At 35.1% G+C, this 16,966-nt stretch overlaps 1 long non-coding RNA gene across 1 annotated transcript; it reads left to right on the top strand.

Annotated features, from left to right (window-relative positions):
- Positions 1-876: 876 nt before the first annotated feature.
- Positions 877-14,853, top strand: LOC118762956. Its single transcript, XR_004998708.1, has 3 exons — positions 877-888; positions 6,407-6,417; positions 14,687-14,853. It is a non-coding gene; the product is annotated as an uncharacterized LOC118762956 (long non-coding RNA).
- Positions 14,854-16,966: the final 2,113 nt, after the last annotated feature.

The following is a 16,966-nucleotide window of genomic DNA, read 5'->3' as shown; positions in this document are numbered from 1 at the left end:
TATCAAACTCCATGCTTCACCAAATGCCACATATTACAGGAGGCTCTTAGTAATAGCAGTGTAGCAAAACGGCGGTGCATCAGCATGCCCACAGCTCTGAGCTGAAACTAGAGCAAAAAAATATATATATGTATATATTTATGTGTATATATATATGTATATATATATAGACATCCACACACACACACACATATACATGTACAACACGTCAGGTGTAAAAGTTATCGCAGAGCCCCATGAGTCGAAGTGTTTTGTTCACGAACACACCTCACTACCCGGTCCAGCCCTGAAACTACGATCACGTTTATCATGAGAGCGACAATATATGTATATATATATATATATATATATATATACTGAGTGAGAGGGGGAGCGGGAGGGAGACACTAGGCTGTGACAGTTTTTTAGTATTTCCAGCTTTAATAGTTCAAACAAATTACGTACGGAAAGAGTTTAGTCATCAAAATATATACCCTTCATATTTTATTGGCTGCTGCAATCTTTATGCCAGGTGCTCAGTACCACACTTATTACATTTGCCTCAGAGACAAGAAACTTGCTGCACCCATTTTTAACCTTATCCACGTTGTTGAAATTCCGTCCCTACAAGAAAAGTGCCATGGCTAGGAGAACATGATGATCTGATGGTGCAAGGTGTACGCTGTAGGCAGGATGTCGTAGCACTTCCAGTTCATCAATCTCTTCAAATTTTGCACATGGTTACATTAGTAGTGTGTGCTGGGGTATTGTCACACTGTAAGAGTGCACTTCTTCGATTGTCCAGTTCCGGGCAGTGGGTTTTCCAGGCATAATATATTAGATGCAGTTGTTTAGTATAAAGGGTAGCATTCACAGCATGACCATATAGAACATACTCAAAAGTACAACGTCCCCTTGAAATTCTAACACAACATGATCTCATGTGCAGACCACCCTTGTACGACGACTGATTCTGAAGCTTGGACAGAATGAACCCACTAGTTTCTCCTATTGAGATTACCAAAAAGTATTCATTTTTCAATCCCAGTTACAAATCGATACCAAAACAGAGCTACTCGAGGATTTGGCAGCAGTTGTTCGCAAATGTTCACACATCATTGAGCTTGGTCATTGGTCAGTTCAAGAGAAGCTTCTCGATGACGTCTGTTCATTAGACCGAGTTGATGGGGAGTGTCACCTGATGGTGCTTTGTGAAAGACGAAGTTCTGACAACAATATGTAAGTGGTTGTGTTTGGCGGTTTTTCGACTACTTCAAGCAAGGCCTTACGTTCCACAACAGTAGGTCTCCCTGACCTTAGTTTGTCCTCGAGGCTGGTGCCACCTTCTTGAAAAGTCTGAACCAATTTTGTGCCACGCTTGCTAAGAGTTCCTGAGCTTCCATTTCATCAATTTCTTTTACCACTCAGACTTTCTCTTCCATTTATAGCGCAAAACAGCCTTAATTGCAACTTTTCCACCACTTATTACCCAAGCTGTAAAATGAAGAGTAAACAATATGTGTTATATATAAAAGTAAACGATAAGCGATACAACAACAATTGGACAACAATTTATATAAAATTAATGATACAACATGGAGATACAATTTGCCAAACTCATCACTGGAAATCCCATACATGTTTTTGACTCATGCTTGTAGATATATATATATATATATATATTATATATATATATACTGAGTGAGAGGGGGAGCGGGAGGGAGACACTAGGCTGTGACAGTTTTTTAGTATTTCCAGCTTTAATAGTTCAAACAAATTACGTACGGAAAGAGTTTAGTCATCAAAATATATACCCTTCATATTTTATTGGCTGCTGCAATCTTTATGCCAGGTGCTCAGTACCACACTTATAACATTTGGCTCAGAGACAAGAAACTTGCTGCACCCATTTTTAACCTTATCCACGTTGTTGAAATTCCGTCCCTACAAGAAAAGTGCCATGGCTAGGAGAACATGATGATCTGATGGTGCAAGGTGTACGCTGTAGGCAGGATGTCGTAGCACTTCCAGTTCATCAATCTCTTCAAATTTTGCACATGGTTACATTAGTAGTGTGTGCTGGGGTATTGTCACACTGTAAGAGTGCACTTCTTCGATTGTCCAGTTCCGGGCAGTGGGTTTTCCAGGCATAATATATTAGATGCAGTTGTTTAGTATAAAGGGTAGCATTCACAGCATGACCATATAGAACATACTCAAAAGTACAACGTCCCCTTGAAATTCTAACACAACATGATCTCATGTGCAGACCACCCTTGTACGACGACTGATTCTGAAGCTTGGACAGAATGAACCCACTAGTTTCTCCTATTGAGATTACCAAAAAGTATTCATTTTTCAATCCCAGTTACAAATCGATACCAAAACAGAGCTACTCGAGGATTTGGCAGCAGTTGTTCGCAAATGTTCACACATCATTGAGCTTGGTCATTGGTCAGTTCAAGAGAAGCTTCTCGATGACGTCTGTTCATTAGACCGAGTTGATGGGGAGTGTCACCTGATGGTGCTTTGTGAAAGACGAAGTTCTGACAACAATATGTAAGTGGTTGTGTTTGGCGGTTTTTCGACTACTTCAAGCAAGGCCTTACGTTCCACAACAGTAGGTCTCCCTGACCTTAGTTTGTCCTCGAGGCTGGTGCCACCTTCTTGAAAAGTCTGAACCAATTTTGTGCCACGCTTGCTAAGAGTTCCTGAGCTTCCATTTCATCAATTTCTTTTACCACTCAGACTTTCTCTTCCATTATAGCGCAAAACAGCCTTAATTGCAACTTTTCCACCACTTATTACCCAAGCTGTAAAATGAAGAGTAAACAATATGTGTTATATATAAAAGTAAACGATAAGCGATACAACAACAATTGGACAACAATTTATATAAAATTAATGATACAACATGGAGATACAATTTGCCAAACTCATCACTGGAAATCCCATACATGTTTTTGACTCATGCTTGTAGATATATATATATATATATATATATATATATATATATATATAATATATATATATATATATGTACATATAAATATACATATGCATACATATATACATACATGTATACATATACATATTATATACATACATATATATTCGTATATGTATATATACATATATATATATTATATCAATATACATATATATACTTGCATATATATATATATATATACAGATATATATATATATATATATACAGATATATACATAATATATACATACATATATATAAATATACATACATACACATTTACATACACACATATATATACATATATATAAACATGTTTGTGTGTGTGTGTATTCATATTCTACTCATAGTTTCTCATATTCTAATGAGTGATAATATAGAAACACTAATATACCGGAATTCAGTAGATACGGAAAAGACTCTTAACTAAAAGTTAGAAACTGGTATATTATAGGACAATTACCTATGTACAGAAAAGCTTATTGACAATGAAATTTTAGATGACAAAATCTTTAAATGACTAGATGTAACCTAAGCGCATATTTTCATATAGGCTGTGATCTTTTTAATGTGAAAAGCTTCAGAAATGCATCTGCCTTAAGATTTTCACTTTCAAAGAACCTAAGCAATCAGAAATCATTGAAGAAAGATACAGCACAAAAGCAATGTATATTTTATTACCATAAGCAAACACATATATATCCATAAAATATGATATTCTTTCATATCAAAGACTGAAAGTATTGTACAGAAAATAGCGCATATCTCGCAATGAAAATTTTAGTAGAGGCAATAATTCTAGTAATATAGAAATATTAGTCAATAGTTATCCCATGCTGTATGCTTCAAAATATTCCACACTTGAACAATCCTAGAAAATTTCACCCAAAATCAAACGTACCTATTTCTCAACGTATACGTATAAGATATGCTACATATAGATAGATAGACATATAGGTGAATATATATATATATATATATATATATGTATATGGAGAGAGAGAGAGAGAGAGAGAGATAAATAGATAGATAGACAGACAGGCAGACGGATACACACTCTCACACAAAAGCACACATATATATATAGGTGAAAAATTAGGAGAGAGATACCACCTGGTAGTACATACAAAATAAGATTTAGGGTGAAAAATGATAGATAAAGTGAAATAAATGAACAGATAAAGATAAAGTGAAAGTGTCGCGAAGATATCTACCGGGCAGTTGCTCCTATCGGGCAGATATATATCAGGCATTTTCCGCACGCCAGTGTCCATCGGGCAATTACTCGTGGGGCTGTTCACCTAGAATCACGTATACACATATATACATATAAATGTATATATATATATATATATATATATATATATATAATATATATATATATATATATATTTGAAATATTACTTTATAAAGATAGGGTAAAGTAAAATAATTTACTTTACCACACACCGAGCTTTTTAGAAATAGCATATATATCTATAAGTACACTCACACACGGACATACACACACACACATACATACAAATATATTTCATTCCCAAAAACAAAGCAAGAAAATTAAGGAAATCATAACACACCCAGTACACACACACACACACACAAACAAATATACACAGATACACACACACATCGCATTATGAAGTCACTTAAGAGTCCACCTCGGTATTTGGACAATTCGAGAGAATATGAGGTTATTACGGTGAGCTGAGTTAATCAACTCTGTCTCTTTTGTCACATTCTCACCTGTCAAAACATCAATGCACCATTCTTCCACATTGTAGTTTTATTTATTGTAGACCTGACACCTGTGACGGAATTGACTACCATGGTTCAAGCATTCTAAACTATCCCATAAACTCCCTGCCGTTAATATTGACAAACCACATATATACGCACTCAAGGGATTTCAACTATGTATATACGACTATTGAGCAGTAGTAATGTTATAACGCGCCAATAGAAAGCAATTATAACATCCTTTTATGTGCGTAAAAGTGTGTGTGTGTGTGTGGTGTGTGTGCGTATGCATGAGTGTGTGTTTGTGTATGTGAAATTGTAACACACAGTCTCGAAGACAAGCAATTTATTCTAAACTACATATCGCGTGCATGGAAGGCTTTTTGTCTGACCATCAGCATCAAACAAACTGAGCTTGTCTATCAGCACATTCGTAACCATCTTCCCGCTGTTGACCCTATAGTATATGTTGATGAGAAAGCATTAAAAACTGCTTCCTCTTCGCTTATCTTGGTCCCATTGTGCCCTATGATGCTAAGATGGATAAAGAAATAGAATCCAGAATCAGAAACACCAGCTCCGCTTTCGGTAAGCTTTATCACAGGCTTTGGAACGACCACAACGTATCATTAATGATAAAATTTGATGTATGTATGCCGGTGATCTTGATTACATTGCTTCATGATGCTGAAACTTGAACTCTGTACCGAACGCACATCAACCAGCTTGACACTTTTCATGTGCAATACTTGCATACTATCTCCAACACAAAACTGAGTGACCATTTTCATAACAGTGAGGTACTAACAAAATGAAGCGTTCGTCATCAAAATACCTGTCATCTCTCACGTATGAGTGATATCAGAATTTTGAAGCAACTTCTCTTTGGTCAATTCCTAACAGAAAGTTCATTGGAAGGCCACTCTGGGCTTCAAAGGCAAACTAAAAGACAATCTGAAGCGATGAAATATTACCTTTTCTTCCTAAGAAAACAAAAGATCAGAACATAGGACCTAACGCAAATTCTACTTCTCCTAAGATCAACGCTTTGAGCAAAGTCGACTTCATGCAAGCATGGGAGCAACTTCATGTAAGCATGAAGGCATGCTGGCAAAGCACTGCTCCTCTAAATGGAAACCTTACTTGTCATTTTGTTTTGTGGCACGAAGGAAGATTAACATGCCGCCCGTTCAAGAAAGCATATTAGTTAATGTTCCACAAGCAATCAGACAAACTGAGTCATCAACTTGTTCTGTTTAGCAAAAGGTTTGCAAGGCACCAGAAAGCCTCAGAAGACATATTCGTGTCCAGAGAATATGATTAACGCTTCATTTTATTGAACCCTCGTGCGTCGTTCACAAGAGAATCCCTCATCATCGTATATATATATATTAGAAGAAATGAGGTACTCAGTAATATGAATGGTTTTATATTTACAGATATTTATTAGTATGTTACATGTTTTTATATATCATATATCATATATTAACACTTTCGTCCACTCTAGTGGAGTTGTCAAATTGAACTTTTGCAGGAATTTTGTCTCTTTTTATTGTATTATTGAGCGTGTAGGGGTGAAGAAAGATATAAGATAGTACAAGAGGGTGAGGAATGGGAAGAAACTGAGACAGCGTGTGTGTGTATGTGTATCTGAAAGGATGTGTCAAATGGAAAAGGGAATAAAAGAAGGAAGAGAGAAAGAAGAAAAAAATGTGTTTACATTTTTGTAACTCGTCAGTCTTTCAATAGTAAATGATTCTTGGTTTTAGAAATGACAAATCCAGCTGGTCAGTCTTTCAATAGTAAATTATTGTTGTCTTTTAGAAGGGGGCAAAATGTCACTTCTCAAAAATTGTCTGGATTTCTTTTTATCATTGTTTTGTGAGAGAGAGAGTGTGTGTGTGTATGTGTGTGGGGGGGTGTAGGTATATATGAATGTGTATATAGATGCATATGACTGCAGGCGTGGCGGTGTAGTAAAAGGTTTGCTTACCAACCACAGTGTTCCTGGTTCAGTCTTACAGCGTGGCACCTCTGGCGAGTGTCACCGAATATAGCTTAGGGTGGGCCAAAGTTTGTAAGTGGATTTGGTTGGCGGAAACTGAATTTAGTCAACTGCATATGTGTGTGTGTCTTTGTGCGTGTGTGTGCGCATGTATGTGTATGTGTGTGTGATTTAGTGTGTGTTTGTCGACCACCACCGCTTTTCAACCAGTTCTGGTTTGTTTACGTGAGCATAATCCAGCGGTTCAGTGAAAAGGGTCTGATAGCAAGGTTTAAAAGATAAGCATTGGGGCCAATTCATACGACTGAAATTCTTCTAGGTGTTGCCCCTGCATGGCCGCAAACAATTACTGAAACAAGGAAAATGAAAAAGATATGTATGTATATATCTTTTACTTTTTCCTTGTTTCAATAATTTGTTTGCATCCATGCAGGGACAACGGCTTGATGAATCATATATATATATATATATATATATATATATATACATACATTTATACATACACACAGACGCGCACACACACACACACACACACACAAGCACACACATATATATATGCGAGTGTGCGTATTTCAGTGTCTGTATGAGCGCCTATATATACAGTATATACATATATGTACAGTATGAGTGGTTGTGTAATAAAGAACTACGCTTCGCTGCCAAGTACATTCAAATTCAATTTGAATGAGCAGCACCTTAGGCAAGTATTTTCTATTAAAGGTTCGGGTCGAATAAAGCTCTGTGAGAGAATATGACAAACGGAAAGAGTGCAGAATATCATTGCATACACACACGCCGAAACACACACATTCACAAATAAATAGATATTTGCGTATGTGTATTTATGTATATGTATGCGCTTTTTCGTGAATGCACACGCATGTGTATGTGTCTGTGCATGTTTGTATGTGTGTGTGTGTGTGCGTGTATGTGTGCGTGTGCACGTGCGTGTGTATATTACGATAATCTTCACGTTCACTATATTGCGTTTAAGTTCATATTTAATCAAGACGTACATTTTCAGGCGGATATTTGATAAAAATTTCGAATTTATCTAAATTGTATGTGCCGAAAGCATAAATGTATAAAGCGAGTGATGTGAACATTGGATTAAAATATCAGAGGTTGACATTTTCCCCATTTCTACATAAAATTATCGCCAGAGAGTCACAATAATTGTTTATCTTTATGCAGTGCATGTAATATATTTTTCAAAATGTAACAGGAATGCATTGCCAAAAATACGAACGTTCCATGGTGCTCGAAAAAGTAGTCTTAGAAACAACTTCTTACAGTACATACTCAACAAATGGATTCAATCAAAGTATGTGTATGATGCATTTATATATTCAAATAAAATACATTTTACTGCTCAATTTCTGGAACTTAGTTATTTTCGCAAAGAATTAACTTAGTTATTTTCGTAAACCAAATAAAAAAGGATGTGGTTAAATATATTTGAGTTATAAACACAGTGGAAAACACGAACAGTAAACATCGTGGCTTCAATATTTCATTACTATTGATGAATGAATATTCCCCGAAGGTTATGTAGAATTACTATTAGGTTGTTCCGAAAATAATGGCCGATTTCAAAAACATAATTTTGTTCTGGAAAAATTAACAATTGAAATGTTGTGATTAGTCAATGTATGAGCCGCGAACATCTATGCATCTCTGCCATCGATCAAAGAAAATAATTATACTACGTTCATCAAAACTTATTGGCTTTGATGCTAAGAAATCCGTGAAAGCTGATTTCACCTCCAGTTTGGACCTGAATGTTTCATCACTTAAAACGTGTTTAAATGCTTTAAAAGGTTGTAGTCGGTGGGTGAAAGATCAGGAGAATATGGAGGGTGTGGTAAAGTCTCGTATCCCACGTTTGTGATTTTTTGCAGCATGATTCTTGAAACATGTGGCTTTGCATTATCGTCGAGCAGAATTGGGCCACTCCGATTCGCTAATGCAGGTCACATTTTTGGCAAGTGAGCATGCATTTCAGCGAGTTGATTGCAGTAAACTTCTGCTGTAATACTCTGATTGGCTGTAATGAACAACACTAGTTGCAGACCACCAGACAGCCACCATAATCTTTTGCTGATGCAAATTTGGCTTTGGGAAATGTTCGGGGGCTCATTACAATCAAGCCATTGACCCGATCGTTTACGGTTATCATAACGGATCCACTTTTCATTACAAGTGAATATTCAGTCAAGAAAAGGATAATTGATGTTTCGCAGAAAGAGCATAGAACATACTTCAAAACGCCGAACTTTTTAATTTTCATTGAGCTCATGCTGTATTGAATTATCGAGCTTTTTCACCTTACCAATTTTCTGCAGATTGCGTGAGACCGTTGCAATACTGACATCCAGGGCCTGAGACATTTCTCTGACAATTTGATGTGGATTTTTATTCAACAATTGCTTTCAATTGCTCATTGTCAAGACTGCATGACTGTCCTCTAGCTACTTCAAGGCTCTCATCACCACTTCGGAAATTCTGAAACCACCTTCATATTGTGCGGTCACTTGTGGACCCCTCTCCCAATGCTCTACTGATATTGGCAGCAGTTTGGGAGGTATTGTGCCCAAGCTTGAACTCATAAAAGAAAAGTAAGCGAAAGTCGTTTTTATCATGTCCATAATTAAGGGCGCCTATGTTTCAAGAATGTTTTCTATCTGAAATAAATAGAACATTATTAAAGTGCATACATCAATTATTAAGTATGTCGAAATTCACCTAAAATATAATTAAAATACTATGATAAAATTGCGTTCCAAAGCACAACACTTAGAGAGGCTATTATTTTCGGAACAACCTAATACTATAAATAAGAACACAAATCATAAATAAATCTAGGCACGCGCGCACACTAGCCCACATACGTTCACACACATATACGCATTCCCTTGTGTCAATGAGCCGATTTCTTTATGAGCATATTGTCGTCGTAAAACGGGGAAATTGTTAACCTGTAACTTCTCAACAGCGACCAGCATATTTGCGTTCGGGTGTGCTGAAATGTATTAAGAAAAATAGGCAAATATTTATTCCAGATCTCACTGTTTACAGCGCAAATAAGTTTTTTTTATCGGTTGGTAGGTATAAGCACTAATCAAGGAACAGTTTGTTCGCTCAGCTTATAAGCAAATCCAGTGGCTTTTTAGATTCAAATGTCCAAGTATTTCCAACTGACGAGACACAATATGTCAAAACACCGGCGTCTCAGAATCTCTTGCGCCAATGAGTCGATTGCGTTATAAACACATTATTGTTGTGAAAGGGAACTGTCTTCTTGTAACGTACACTACATTGTCTAGCATATTTGTGTTTGCATTTTTAGGAACGTATTAAGAATAAATGTGCAAAGCATAATTCGGATACCACTGCACACAATATGGCAAATAATGATTTTTCACATGGAATAAATCCAAAAATGTTTCAGATACTAAACTTAGAATAGCTTAAAAAAAAACAAAAAAATAATTTTATACCAGTGAGAAGGGAAACAAGGGAGATTAACATTTAATGCGATTCTTTGTCAACAAAATCAGGGACAAATAAATAATCTACTGGAATATAATTGCTTATTACATATGGCAAACAGAATTGATTTTGAGGAAATTAATCCTCTTTGGACTAGGTAATCTTCATCATATCCGAATATAAGACCCCAGTACCTGACAATACCAGTGAAACAACATTTGGAGTCAAGTGCGTCAATTAAATTCCGGAATATCAAGGTCTCCACTGTATTTCTCTACTTATAATAGTACCGGTCAAATAAAAACATGAAAAATATGTGCGTTTATTAAGAAATACAAACAGCAATTAAATGGAAGTTGCTTTCTAAGGCTATTCCACCAAAACAACTGATGTTAGGGAAAGAAAAATAAAATACTAAGTAACTGTCTCAATTTACACATGCTTTACATATTGTTAATCACGCAATGGAACCGGCTGAAGATATATAGAAAATTTTAAAGAAATTCTTAAGATTTTTCATTTCGTTCTAAAAACCCATACACACGTGTATGAACATACATATGTATTTTTCGATTATATTGAAAAAGGAAAAGAATTCCTTTCATGTATATATGTGTGTTTGTGCGGGTGTGCGTGTTTATATATGTGTGTGTGTGTTTGTGTGTGTGTGAGTGTGTCTGTGTGTGTGCGTAAATGTTATCAATGTCTTATTTTCCCTTCGAAGTTTCCATACTGAATGGTAAAAGCAGTTTCTAAAAATGTGAGTACGCATGTATTTCTCTAAGTGTGTATGAATATGTATGTGTATAGATGTATGAATATGTATATGCACGTATGTATAAATGTATAAGTAGTTGTTATCAGTGGTGTCTATTTACTTCGATGAATCACCCCTGGCTCCTAAAACAGGACTGATTAAAGTACCCAGCCTTGGTGTGGCGTCAAAATAATTTTATCAATGATGGCAAATTTACTTCGAAGTTTCTCCGATATATTCTTCACAAAGCAGTCTTTGATAAAAATGGTTTGATATGTGTGTATGTATATATACGTGTATTCATACATGCATACATATCTACGTACATACATTCACACACATACATATACACGAATTTGCTTGCTTGTGTATGGATGTTAGGGTGTATGTAAATTTGTGTGCACCTTAAAAGTATATTTTATTCTGTATACGAGTGTATTGATGTGTATAGATTATGTCATAGCATTTAAAAGCATACCTGAACCACTAAGAATCGAATTCGCTCGGTCGCGCAGTTTGTATTAACACCTTCATAAACAGAGCAACTTCATTTAGGTTTATATTTTATACATGCATATACACACAAATCAGCTGCTTGGATTTTTAGGAAAAGAAATCAACTGAGCCGCACATTATAAATACAGTCTGTAAGCAGAATAATAAAACTATGCAAGATACGTTTCAGGTTTAAAATGTGACATTCTTTGGCTATCTACAATCCAACGATGAAGCTTTGTATCTTTGTTAGAAACCAGCACGTTTTTCGAAGGAAGAATTTAGATAATTAAGAACAGAAAACAACGTGTGGTAAGTAGCTTGTTTACCAACCACATGGTTCTGGGTTCAGTCCCACTGCGTGGCACCTTGGGCAAGTGTCTTCTACTATAGCCTCGGGCCGACCAAAGCCTTGTGAGTGGATTTGGTAAACGGAAACTGAAAGAATCCCGTCGTATATATGTATATATGTATATGTATATATATATGTGTGTGTGTGTTGTGTGTCTGTGTTTGTCCCCCTAGCATTGCTTGACAACCGATGCTGGTGTGTTTATGTCCCCGTCACTTAGCGGTTCGGCAAAACTGACTGATAGAATAAGTACTGGGCTTACAAAGTGGGGGCTAGCGGGGAGCGAACACTCACATACATACATACATACATACACACACACACACACACACACACACACACACACACATGCACGCACACACACAAGATGGTCTTCCATCTACCAAATTCATTCAGGCAGCATTGATTGGACCAAGATAAAAATAAAAGACACGCCGTGAGATTGAAGCCAAAATGACGTGTGCGCGAGAGAAGCTTTTTAAACGCAGACCTATGCGTATGTTTGTGTTCGTGCGCGCGCTATTTCAACTAATTCAATGAAAACCTATGTTATGTGATATGCTTGATTAAAATTAGCGAATTATTTGTATTATTTATTTCTTTAATGCCCACTGGGGGCTAAACATAGAGAAGACAAACAAGGACAGACAAAGGGATTAAGTCGATTACATCAACTCCAGTGTGTAACTGGTACTTATTTAATCGACTCCGAAAGGATGAAAGGCAAACTTGACCTCGGCGGAATTTGAACTCAGAACGTAACGGCAGACGAAATAACGCTAGGCATTTCACCTGGCGTGCTAACGTTTCTGCCAGCTCGCCGCCCTAATTACTAATATTATCACTTAACTGTTTTCATTGAAAAGGGAGACAAATTGGCAGAAACGTTTGAGCGACATAGCAGTTTTTTATTCTGGCCCCTAACTTTCTGATCTCAAATTACTACAAGATCAACATTGTCATTTCAAGAGTAAGTAAAGTATAGTGACGTCCTCTAGTCGACTGTATCGAGTAACCCATCCCCTCAAATTTATTATGACTGTATTTACATCGGAAACAATCAAACATTTTATTAACAGTTTATTTCATTATGTAATTAATTAATTATTGTAATGTTTGCATTGCTAATTGTATTCTTCGTTAATGCATGTATTATAGCTTGTATTATTATTATGATATGTTTTGGTTTTGCTTTAATTTATGAGTTGCATCCAAGTCTTAACCAGAGACGTTATGGGGCAACAAGGTTTTGCGTCTGAATCGCTGGTCTTCAACCAATTTTCGAAAGAATTATTTCTTTGACTACAAGTTATATCTCTGCATATAGATTTTGAACGTATCGAAGTTAACTTCCCGTCATGGTATCGCTATACAATAAAAATATTTTTTTTAATAAGCAGCAATTCACGAAAATATTTAAGATATTTCTTTTAATGTAGTTGTTTATGATGTTTTGCTGTTGTCTCCGTTATTGTTATCTGGCTCCAGGCTATGCTTAATCATGCAGACATGATCAAACATATTCCAGCCGAGAAAAAACGTTTTTTAATTTTTTATTTTATTTTATTTTGAGAGGCGAGGGTTTAAGCTATAGCAGATTGAATTCTCCATCATATAACGTAACTTTCCTTACTTATGATAACAGGTTATACTTTGGCAGAGACGTTTTCTTACATTTAATTTTATATTACAATTTGTGGGCAGTCAGGTCGATGAGTGCAGTTTTCTAGATGACCGATCAATGTTTCGTTGTACTTAAGACGCAGAAGACGATAAGTGTGGGTCTTCTCAATTCAAGCAGAAGAAAGAAATGCATGATATATTTTATTCACACTAATGTATTACTTTTCTCTTCCATGTTTACATCTTTTGGCGATATACAGCATCAAAATATATACTCATTCCCACACACATACATATATAATATATACAAGGTGCAAGAGGTATTGGGGACATATTTGGCAATTTAACAATATATAAAATCTAATCGAACAAAAAACAAATGCATTTCAATAGATAGAAATGTGTGCACATGTTCGCAATAAGCTTTCTCATAAGATTATTCTATTAATCAATCCTGAGCGTCAGTGCGGAACTAGAATCGTCGACATACCTGTAATAAATGGTCCTTATTTATTTTAGTCATCAACTGGGCAGTGGAGAACTTCAGTGAAACTGTCGTTGTGAGGATGTCGATCAGCCTCCCTTTTAACTTCGCTTCAAATGGTGCAGTCATTGAGATTAAAATGTGGCGAGTTCGAAGACCACAAGCTTGGCGTTACATAATCGTAAAGATTATCAAACATACATTCTTAAAATATGTAGGCTTTGTAAGGGGGTACTAAGGCTTGCTGAAATATGTATGGCCTTCAACTGAATACTTCATCGATGCTAAGCTTTATAAGTCTCTTCAGCATCTCAATGTATCCAGGTGCATTAATTCTCAAACCTTGTGGACAAATGTGAAGTAGCTTAACATGGAATTTTTTTTTAATATACCAGAACAATTTTTGTAAAAGAATTAAGTGATTTTGTCGTTATGACTGTTTGGGAGGCTTATAAGCGTTACAATAATAACTATCCAGATCGATTTTGGCCATTTTTTAAAACTTAAAAACCATGAGGGACCCTTTACGGGAAAAAAATAATAAATAAATAAATGTAAATATTTTCCGAAGTGAACAATTCAAGTGAGGTTTAGCTGTTTTTTTTAATATACCAGTATGAATTTTGTTTAAAAAATTAAGAAGTGATTTTATTGTTGTGGCTGTTTGGAACGCTATAAGACTTAAAATAATGAATATCCGGACCGATATTGACTACTTTTTTAAACTTAAAAACCATGGGAGGAATTCCTTTCAGGGAAAAACAAAGTTGCAGATATTTTCAGAGGAAAAGGTGAACAATTCAAGGGATATTTGGCTGTTGTTTCTAGCACAACCCAAACCACCCTTCGTTTTCACTCTCACATGTATTGATATTTTCAATATTTTTCTCCCATTAAAAATATTTTATGGAATGATGATGCCGAAGTAACTTACGCGTGGTTCATTGGTGGTATATAAGCAACAAAAAAAATTGTAATCTAAATTTTTACCCCCACCTCAATCAAGCGAAGCCGTGTGTGTGTGTAAGAAAAAAATAACATTTTATAAGTGAAAAGTATGGTATTAAAAATGAATTATCGTTTACGTAACTCATTTAAAAAAATAACAGTAGATAAATGTCAACAATGATCGTCTCAGATTCTCTAATATTTTAAATTATAAACAGAAACAATCAGAGTCGCAGAGTGGGGTTGCAAAAGAATCATAATTTTTCAGATTTTCTTTTTTTATAGCACATAAATGTATTTATAGGGAGAAAAATATCGAAAATCATCAATACATGACATCTTGAGGATGCATCTGAGAAAATATTACAAACGTTAATTAATGTTTACGATGGGTTTAGAAACTTCTTTTACTCCAAGTGAAATCACAGGTACGGATACGGGAATTCTCTTTTCCCAAACTTCAATCAAAGGGCATTGATCACCAACTAGAGGCTACGCTTAAAAATACAAATGCACGTGGCTCCAGGTCACGGAACTGAATCCAGAATAAGCAGTTCTGAAGAGAACTTCGCAGTCACACCAATGTGTGTTATTTTAACTAATCCGAACAACTATGATGAGACCGATATCACACCTTGTTTTTACGTTAGACCCCATCCTACCACCATTTTCCATTCAAGTGTCTGTTTTAATGGGATCCCATATCTGGATAACATTTATATTTGTTCCTAAAGGATGTGACTGTTATCGTTATAAAATACATTTGTTGTACAATCTAACCTGTCTTGAAATGAAAATTTTAGGTATCGGGATTGTATTAATTAATATACACATTATCGTAACGTTCATAATATTTTAAACTATGATGCAAATGTTTAATTATTCAACTCATTATATTTATATTTAAAAAATATTATTTTAATAATCAATAATAATTCAGTATAATTATATGTAATTTGAAATGAGAGGAAAATTAATTTATTTATTAGGGTATATTACAAGAAAATATTTTAATTCATCAATCAAAAATTATACACATGAAACGTTTATCTATAAGCATTTATTTATAAGTCTAGTAACTCTTTTCGGAATTATTGAATATCAAATATTTGAAATAAATATTTATGTATTTTCATGTTTTTATTAATCAAAAATGATCAATTGATTAAAAACTAATTATATTCATTCCTGATGGGAATATTTATTTCGTAAAATTTATTACAATTTTTACTGTTTTAAAATTATTGATAGACAAAAATACAATTACAAATTTGTTAAATCATAACTCTTTAAAAATTTATGGAAAGGATAAGGAAAAATTTGAAAGCAAATAGAGTATTCAAAAATACAATAATCTTGATGGTAACAGTCAGGCGAAACAATGTGTAATAATTCCACATAACACAGATGTCGAAATTTCGCGAACAGTTCCGACCGCGTATTTCAATCGTAAAATTTAGAATATAAAATCATTTCTACAATAGACAATGGTCTAAAATTTCGGGAGAGAAGGCTGGTCGATTACATCAACCTTAGCGCTCAGATGATACTTATCTTATCAAACCCGGAAGGATAAAAAGCTAAAGTCGACCTCAGCAAAATTTAGACTCAGAACGAAAAGTCACTAAATGTTTTGTCCGGCGTGTAAACGCTTCTGCCAGATCGCCGCCTTATTTAGGAAATATAATGCAATGGTTTGAAATGGGAATAGCAGTTGAATTGCAGAAAAGATGCACAACAAAGAGATCACAAAATAAATTTCGATCCTAAATGAGTATGCAGATAACTGAGCCTAACAGCCTCACAAAACGTTGTTATAACCAAAACCTCTAGATATAATAGGGAAATGGAATATTCTCCGATAGTTACACTTCATCCATAAATTCAAAATCTGGATGCTAGAATACAAATTAGGACTTACTCCTGATTTGTGAATATACCTGTCCTATGAAATTTCTCATGCAGAATATATTAGCTCATTTAACGATAATTAATTCTATTTAAAATTTTAGGGGAGAGGAGTACTAACCGATTATATCCGTCACATTGCACTAATAGTACTTATTTTCTCAAATCCAAAAGGGTAAAAGATGAAGTCGATCTTG

The sequence above is a fragment of the Octopus sinensis genome, linkage group LG4, assembly GCF_006345805.1.
Source record: "Octopus sinensis linkage group LG4, ASM634580v1, whole genome shotgun sequence".
Classification (NCBI taxonomy): domain Eukaryota; kingdom Metazoa; phylum Mollusca; class Cephalopoda; order Octopoda; family Octopodidae; genus Octopus; species Octopus sinensis.
Note: the sequence above shows the minus strand (reverse complement) of the source record. Positions and strands in the feature narration are given on the sequence as shown.